At 48.5% G+C, this 8,952-nt stretch overlaps 1 long non-coding RNA gene across 1 annotated transcript; it reads left to right on the forward strand.

Moving 5' to 3' along the window:
* Positions 1–1,489: 1,489 nt before the first annotated feature.
* LOC144232453 (uncharacterized) lies at positions 1,490–5,219 on the forward strand. The gene is made up of 3 exons (XR_013335396.1): positions 1,490–1,560; positions 1,993–2,224; positions 5,189–5,219. It is a non-coding gene; the product is annotated as an uncharacterized LOC144232453 (long non-coding RNA).
* The last annotated feature ends 3,733 nt before the right edge of the window (positions 5,220–8,952 follow it).

An 8,952-nucleotide genomic window follows, 5' to 3' on the forward strand; every position in this document is an offset into this window, starting at 1 on the left:
CGGCGTGTTTAGGACTTCTGTCGACTAGAGAAGGGAGAGGCCCACACCAAGAGAGAGAAGGAATCTGGCCCATATCATGTGTGGTCCTACAGCCCCTCGTGCTTTTGATCAGCCTCATTGTCCTGCTTCCAGGGTACAGGGGCCAATAAATTTCTCTTTGTGTCTAACTTGGTTTAAGCTGGAATTCTCCCACTTGCCAATAGAGGAAAGCTGACTCGCGTACAAGGAATGCCTACATTTCCGTGTTGCTTCGAGGACGAGAGGAGGTACTGTCTGCACAGAGAGGCGTCTCAGAATGGCCGCGGTCATTCCCAGAGGGCCAAACAAAACAGAGATGCAAACCACTTCCTCTGTCACGTGTGAACATCAGCTCATCAGACCGCCGAGCAGTGAGCAGAACCTAACTTACACAGTGCTCGTGAGGGTCCTGGTGTTGTTTAAGCCCGAGAGCCACTGCTCCAAGCATTCTGAAGTCCGGGAGGCCCACTCTTCGAGACCCTCATTCTGAGAGAACAGACTCACCCTCTCCCACGTTCCCGCCCTGCTCCCTCACCAAAAGCTCCTCCTTCCTGGTTTGAGCTCACTCTTGAGTGGCGACCGTTCTTGCCACTGTTGGATCTTAGAGGAGGTGAAGTTGTCGGCAAAGCGAGCCGAGTGTTTGCTCAGACACCCTGCTCTCCACCGACGGGGGCTCTGAGCGGCTTGTCCAGCCGGCGGTGCTCCCCATCGGTAGGTGTCACGCCTTCAGGCTCCTTGTGTGGTCTCGGTCAGGAACCCATCATCAATGTCCCCCATCTGGTTTGGCAGCCTGTAATATGCTCCTCCAACAATATGACTTCTGTTCCCCTTGCCTTTGATCTCCACCCACATGGTCTCCAGCGCAGCCCCACCCTGAACACTGTGCATTTCCGTGTGGGTGTAAATCTTTTTATCATGTGCTCCGCCTCTCCTCCTAATGGTTCCTTTTTAACAAGGTAAACCTTCCCAGGTCTGCCCCACCGACAACTCTGCTCCCCTCTTGCTTTAAGTGACTTTGGGCCCCAACTGAACTAGTATTTTAGTTCAGGCTCCCCCAGAAGTGAACACAGAGGCAAGGACTCGTGCGTGGGTAGTGTATTTAGGAGGTGATTCCAAGATGCACCCATAGTGGCGCGCAGGAATGAGACGAGGAAGCAGCCAACGCAGGATGCCTTGTCAAGCAAGTTCCCACCACGGGCCACTGGAGCTCAGTCTCCCGGGAGAACACTCTAGAAGTTAAGCCTTGGAGGCAGGCAGACAGATGTAGGAGCTGGCGGTTGGAAATGCAGCCAGTGTGCACTGAAATGGTTAAGACCATGGGCGGGGCACTGCCGACATCTGCTTTAACCAGGTATGAGCCTTCTAGCTGAAGGAAACACACAGCTACGTCAAAGCCACCAAACACGTGAGCCAAGAGACACCAGAACTATAGTCCTTTGGTGTATCTGTTCAGATTCGGATAGACCCCGCAGAAGTGAGAAGGAGCAGCCGTTTTGAGCGATATGCACGCTGATGAGTAAACAGGAAACTCTACCTGCAAAGGTATGGAGGAGAATGGGGAAGATAAGTGGGGAAAGCAGAAATGAGAGACCGTGGGGCCCCGAGGAGAAGAAGAGGCCAGTTCACTTGGACCCTGTTAGCCTGTTTGCAACAGGGGTTTGGTGTGGTCAGCCCCCACACCACCGCTCCTGGTCCCCTAAGATGCCCTGCATCTCTTTATTAAAGATCTCTTTAACCGAGCCAACATCAGTAGGCTTGTGTTCTGCCCAACCGAAAAGCTTTGACTAAGGCGACCTCTGCGGAGCCCCATCAACATCTGCATTGTGTCTTGTTTGGGCTCCTGCTCCGTACACAGGTGGATGGATTTCTAAGGCAGGAGGACAGTTCCTAAAGCCCTTCCCAACCGCTTGCTTTAATTAATTATACAAGGCATTTCCCCCTCGCTCTCACTCTTTCCATTTCCTTTTGACCCAGATCGGCAAGTTTCATTGCAACGCATTCCTTCTCTGTCCTTTTGAGAAGCATTGCCTCGGTACCTGCGTCCAGCCCGCCGTGACCGTGTGCAAGGGGGGTTCTGGGACCCATTCGGATGGAAGAACATTCCCCCACACGCACCTTCAAGCAATTCTCTGGACACCAGCTGCGTGCCCTACAACTTCACTCAATTCTGACACGATCTACCTGGAGACAGCGGCAGTTCCGCAGGGTAAGGACTCAGTCCTACGAGACTGCCTCTTGCCCCCCACCCCCGCCCCCACACACACTTCAGATGCCAGTTGAAAGTCCAGGTAGTCGCCTGTGCTTCTGACACACTGGCCATGAATCAGAGGTCTTCACTACCTCCTCCTTGGGTTCAAAGAATTTGTTAGAGTGGCTCACCAAACTCAGAGAAACGGGTTACTTACTCTATGACTGGTTTATCATGAAAGGACGTAACAGGAATATCCAGATGGAAGAGATGCATAGGGCAAGGTCTGGGGAAAGGGTAAGAAGCTTCCACTCCCTCTCAAGGCCACTCTCCCCACATCTCCATGTGATCACCAACCCGGAAGCTCTCCCAACCCGATCTTTTGGGGGGTTTATGGAGGCTTACATTAAATAGGCGTGATTGATGAAATCACCGGCCCTTGGTGGTAGATGCAGCCTCCAATCTCTCTTCCTTCCCCAGAAATCAGGGGGTGGGGCTGAAAGTTCCAACCCTCTATTCGTGGTTGGTTTCCTTGGCAACAACCCCCATCCTTAGGCACTTGCCAATAGTCATCCCGTTAACAGAAACCCCGAAGTGATGGAAAAGGGTTTGGTAGGAATAACGAGACATCCATTCACCTTTGTGGCTCCAAAGCAGTTTTAGGAACAGGAGACAAGAGACGAAATGTGACAAAAGGGGCTCCAGTTGCCCTTAAAGATCACTCTGGAAATGTCAAGGGTTTTAGGACCTGTAAGCAGGAACCGTGGGTGAAGACCAGATATATACATATAAGAAATATATTTTGGTCATTTGAGATATATTTCTTATAGGGGGTGCCTGGGCAGCTCAGTCACTTAGACGTCCAACTTCGGCTCAGACCTGACTTTGTCCCGGGTTCATGGGATCCAGCCCCGAGTCGGGCTCCGTGCTGACAGCTTGTAGCCTGGAGCCTGCTTCGGATTCTGTGTCTCCCTCTAGCTCTGCTCCTCCCTTGCTCTCTCGCTCTCTCTCTCTCTCAAATATAAACATTAAAAAAAGAAATCCGTTTCTAATAAATCACAACATCAAAGCACCTTAGGCCAAGAAACTCACCATGCAGTGCATCATATATGAGAAATCCACTACCAACCCTGATCCTGGAATTTTTTCCAAAACCAAGGGTCACTTTCCCACCACCTCTTTGCAGTGAGTGTGTTATAGGCCAGGCTGATGGCACGATCCTTAGATGCCATTTGGTCACGTGGTTAACCAGACCCCAGGAGAACTGGAGAAGGCCATCAGAGCTCAGAGCCACAGTTTTCCCCGGACTCTTTCTGCATTGCTCTGACGGGTCCTGAGACTCCAAACCAAAGCTGAAACTGCCAGCCATGATCTGGCTTCCCCGGCCCTGGTAGCCACATGCCCGAGAGGCAGCAAATGCCAGCTCTCTAGGGCCTCGTGCTGGTAATGATCCCCATCTCCCAGTTCAGACACCCTGATTATAGTCTTGATTCAGACTGTGTTCACTGGATCTGAGTTAGGAGCCCTCGATGAAGTCAGATTTTTGTGGGGCTTTATTTTTCCAATTTGCCAAGGTAGCGCTATGGTAACACAAGGTCTTTTATTTGCCCAGAAATTCTGCCTTAGCAGCATTTAATTAATGCGTTACCTTAGGAGTTTCAAATATTTCTTGGAAGTAGGTGGGAAATTAATACAAAACTAAATAAATAAGCATTTTCTTTCTTTAAAGCCAGTGTTTTTGACATGTAGCAAATGCTTACCAGATTAAAAACCCAATTCACTGGCGCCTACGCTGATGAAAATCCTGAAGTAATGGGATGTATTTTGGACACTGAGCTTTTAAGAAAAAAAAAGACAAAAAAAAAAAGCTCACAGTTCTTTGAGCTAAGCTGGTATTTTTGAACCATTTGGTGATGGACTTAGTTTAATTTTAGCACTGTTTTAATCATAAAATTAACAGGTGATCATGATAAAAATTTCAAAGCTGATAAAAACAATAAATTAAAGTTCTTCCTACCTCTATTCCACCTTTAGTCCAAGGCCCAGAGATACCCTTTGTTAACAGTTTCTTTGGTTCTTCTAGAATTTTCCATGGACATACGAGTATACATACAGCATAAACTTAATTAATTTAGTAAGGTCACATTTAGCATACTATTCTAACATTTGCAATATAAGCATAATAATATGGAGATTAGCTTTTAAGGAAAAAAAATACAGTACATCCTGGACTTAGCATAAACTCAGCCTCTGTCTTTATTTTTCAGTTTGTTTTTTTTTTTGAGAGAGAGAGAGAGAGCGAGAGAGCGCACGTGCATGCAAGTGGGGGAGGGGCAGAGAGCAAGGGAAAGAGAGAGAATCCCAAGCAGGCTCTTCACTGTTAGTACAGAGTCTGATGCAGGGCTCAAACTCACAAACAGTGATACCATGACCTGAGTTGAGATGAAGAGTCAGTCCCTTAACTGACACACCAGCCTGTCTTTCAAGTCTGTAGTTCTGTATGGAAAGAATTAATATTCAGTCTAGAACCCCGGAATTACAAAATGCCAATTCACCAAACATTCGGTTAGATTGGACATCCTGTAGCTCTCAGCTCTTTCTGAGTAACAAACTACCCCCTAACTCAGTAGCTTAAAACAACAACCGTTCATTTAGCTGAGGTCACAGGGGTCACTCCCATCACCCAGTCCAGGGCTTGCTGACATGATGGTGGTGGCCCGGTGCCCCCCTCCCCGAGAGCATGAGAGGTTGAGTCCCAGCACATCAGCATTTTATAAGCTTCTACTGTGTCGTGTTTGCTAAGATCCCATTGGCCAAAGCAGATCACACAATCAAGGTTAGAGTCGAGAGGCAGAGAAAATAAGAATTTGTGGTCATTTTTGCAATCTACATATATATTGAGGGGCCAGGACCCCATTCAAGCAGAAATTCAAATTAGCCAACAGCTTACCCTCACTTCAGGTTTTTTTTTAACTCTTCCAGTGTTATATGAAAAGTGGGAAGAAGAACGCGGTGCGTTATACAGAGCTGCGGCCCCAGACCCGTGGCCCCGGGCTGTGCTCTAGTTTATGCTAACAATCCTGGGTGATGTACATTATTAGAAACAGGAAAAGCAGCAAGGCACCGGAGTCTTCAAGCAGATTCTTCCTGCCGACGTCCACAGAGAAAGGAAAGTACAATAAACACAGAGAGACTACCTAGAAACAGTACCCCCAAGCCACGCCCTTTTAAAGTTTAGTCATTTGGTTGATGATTAGAAAAGAAAGCCGCGGGGATGGTATGATATCACATTAATAATAACAAGATTTTCTTTTCTACATTTTTCCTCTTGCCTCTACAAGCCATTGGTGGNNGACTACAGAGAAGCGTCAGAGTAGATCAAGGTTAAGCCAGCTGCCCAGAGGAGAGGCTTGGAGGGGAGGGGATTCACACGTAGATACTGGTGAGCCCACCCTCCCAAAGGGTATCCCTAGCTCACCCCCAGCTAAGCCTTGCTGATGATCCCCGGGACCAGCCTAAGAGGAACGCCAGGGCAAAGGGCAGATGAGTTTGGGGGAATCCTTGAGCAGAGGAGCCTTTCGGAGCAGCCCTCGACGGAGCCAAGACAGTGCCCAAGGGCTGCAGTACGTGTGTGGGTAGCGTGCTTTGGGCCCCAAAATGAGGATGATCTCAGAGACGTGCTCACAGCTCAGCTTGGCCCGCAGTGGTGGAGAGGCAGTCAGGAAGCACGGAGAGCTCCCACAGCCGGACAAGGAAGCTTGTGCAGACAGCAGGTGCAAGAAGGATACACGTGTGTGTTCCACGCACAGGTGATGGGGTGGGAGCTTGCGACCAAACACGCACGGAGCCCGCACCCTGGCCACCAACCAGGGTGGGGGCAGAGAGCAGCCTCATACCAGAGGCCTCAACTCCCGGACCAGGACAGATGGTCAGCCCACCAGAGCTGAGAAGCACTGGAAGTTGGGGACAGCCGCCTGAACTGACTGAGCTTTTCAGCCATGTCTAAATGCCCCAGTTTCTGTGGAGGCCCGGGTCAAGTTTTCAGCAGTTTGGTCAAATGGAGCACCAGGCCGATTTCAGCTCATTTACGCAGACATAAAAACTTAAACTTGGTGGTTGTGAAATTTATGCTAAATCCCCCTCCGTCCCTTATCCCCTATTCACTGTTAGCAAAGGGAGAGGTACCATTAGCTAATCCCTGGGGGGCAAATAGGTGTTTACTAAGTATAATTGTGATTATAAGCCACGGGAAGAAAAGTCATTCTGATTCCTGACATGTTGGGCACATTTGGCCGTTGCTCCAGGAAGAACGCTCATGCAGACAATATCCTTTTACTCCAGGCAGAATCTTGCCTCTTGCAACCTGGGGTAATGACCCACCCAGGACCCTGGAGACCAGGTGGCCAGAGCATAGCGGTGACTCAGGAGTGAGGAGGGAAAGAGGAACAGTGGCGCAGAGCTCCACATACCCACGAACCCAAGTGTAACTGGCTTGTTGGTGGAGGATTCTCAACCATTTACATCATGGCTGCCTTCCCAGCATGCACAGGGATAGTCAGGAGCCAACTGTTCTCGCACTGCCACTGGACCTCTTTTGTGCATCACAGCCAGATTTCTGTGGTCTCTTGTCCCCTCTGTATTAGCGAGGAGAATTAGGATTGGGTTTACTTTGAGAGAAGTTCGACATAATACATAGAATTTTTTATTGCTTGCTCACATAAAAGAAATCCTTAATAGTCATTACGTGATTGGAGTAGAACTGCATGTGCTGAGAGATCCGAATCATTTCTATTTTATGACTTTGCCAGTGTCACTTCAGGACCAAAGATGTGCATCCAGCCAGACAGAAGGGATGAAGAAGTTTACATCTCATCCTTTGAAGGCATTCTCTGGAAGTTACTCACGCTGCTTGCACTTAAACCCTATTGGCTAAAATATGGTCACCTAGGCATGAGGGAAGCTGGAAAATGCAGTCTTTATTCTGGGGAGCCGTGTGCCCTACTAAAAATCATGGGCGCTATGACTGAAGAAGAAGGGAACAGATGTTGGGGCCAAGCAGTCGTTGCCATACGCCCCAAGTCAAGGCAACCCTAAGGGGCACCTCTAAGGAACCATTATGTTCTGCAAGTTTTTGAAAACGTGTAAGTAAAATTCCCGTCTCATTATCCTGGTACCCAAGAACTCTCATAACATGAAGTCAACTTCCCTTTCTGGTCTTACCTCCAATGGCCCCACTCATGAGACTATCTGAAGACTCTATATCCACCAATATACCTACTCGCACCCATCTAGGGAGCTTACTCATCCTGCTCCCTCGGACTGAAATGATATCTCCTCTCTAAATCCTATCTGTCTTTCATGTGATCATAACAAGCATTCCACAAAGTCTCTTCACATCCCCGAGACAAGATAGAGAGAGGAGGCCAGATGATGATGAAATCAGATGAATTTCTAGTGTTTAAAATACCAGACCCCAGGAATGCAAAATAATGGACGACTGGCGGCCCACAAGACAGGCTCTGGCAGAGAGATGTAGGGCTCTATTTATCTTCGACAGGTCAATTCAACATTGCTATCACAGACACCAAGAAGAGGTCTGGTGACACCATGATGAAATGTGCAGATATGGGACTTGAAAGAAGAGGAGGTATGGATTTCATCTTGCTTAAATATTTTGGGGCCTGATTCCATCAAGATAAAAATTGACTAGGAATACACGTGATGTCCTGCACCAGGGCCTAAAAGGTCAGTGGCACAGGCCCAGAGCTTGGCAAGCATATGTAAAAACGCTTGCAGCTTCTACTTGACAGCAAGTTCAGTGTAAGTCATCAGTATGGTTACCTGAAAAGGTTATTGAATCTTAGCTTGAGCTGATAGAAACATGGTGTCCAGAAAAGGAGAGGGAAAAAAATCTAGTACTGCTTTGATCTGACCAGATCAAATCTACAGTAGGCTATAGCAAAGGCCCCAGTTCTTCAGCCCTCCCTTTGTCCCTGTCCTTTGCTGTGTCCCTTTAAAGTTGCTCCCACAAAGGAGCCAGAGCTCCCCTCCTCCCTTGGGCCTAGGTTTGGTCATGTGACTTGTTAACCGGCTGGACGTGACCAAAGGTTTGAAAAATACTTGTATGATTGGGCTTGTCCTGTTAGGCGTCTGCCATCTTCCTGAGAAGAACATTCTGGGGCTAGCCCACTGGTCCCAGCAGGAGATGAGAGACACGTGAATGGCCCAACCAAGCCTAGCCGAGATCAGCCGGCCCCAGAAATGTAAGCAAGTCCGGTCAAGGTCAGCGAGATTGGCTAGGGAAGCCCGGCCTAGCTGAGCTGCAGCCCAGCCAATCCAGAGAATCACGAGCTCATTGCTGGGATTTTTGTGACTGGTTGTTGCGCAGCACTCGCTAACTGAAACAAGAGCCATGAGCTGTTCCGCGTCACACTTGGTGAAGGACATTGACAAACTAGCACACGTCCATAGGAGGGCAGTGGGACCCATGAAGGACCACAAAGCCACAGGGTATACAGAGCAGTTGATGACACCGCTATTATTTATGCGGGAAGAGGAGACTCATGGAGAACAAGAACGCGATCCTCAAATAGATGAAAAGCTGTACTATGACAGAGGAGCTACATTAACTCTTCGTAACACATAGAGTCCAAAGACCTGCTGAGAGAACGGGAGATCCCACCATTAAATTCGTCCAGGATTGGAACAAGTTCTTTGAAAATGTGAGTTCCTCTCTGCTGGAGATA

This window comes from Crocuta crocuta, unplaced genomic scaffold, assembly GCF_008692635.1.
Source record: "Crocuta crocuta isolate KB4526 unplaced genomic scaffold, BGI_CrCroc_1.0 scaffold301, whole genome shotgun sequence".
NCBI classification, from domain to species: domain Eukaryota; kingdom Metazoa; phylum Chordata; class Mammalia; order Carnivora; family Hyaenidae; genus Crocuta; species Crocuta crocuta.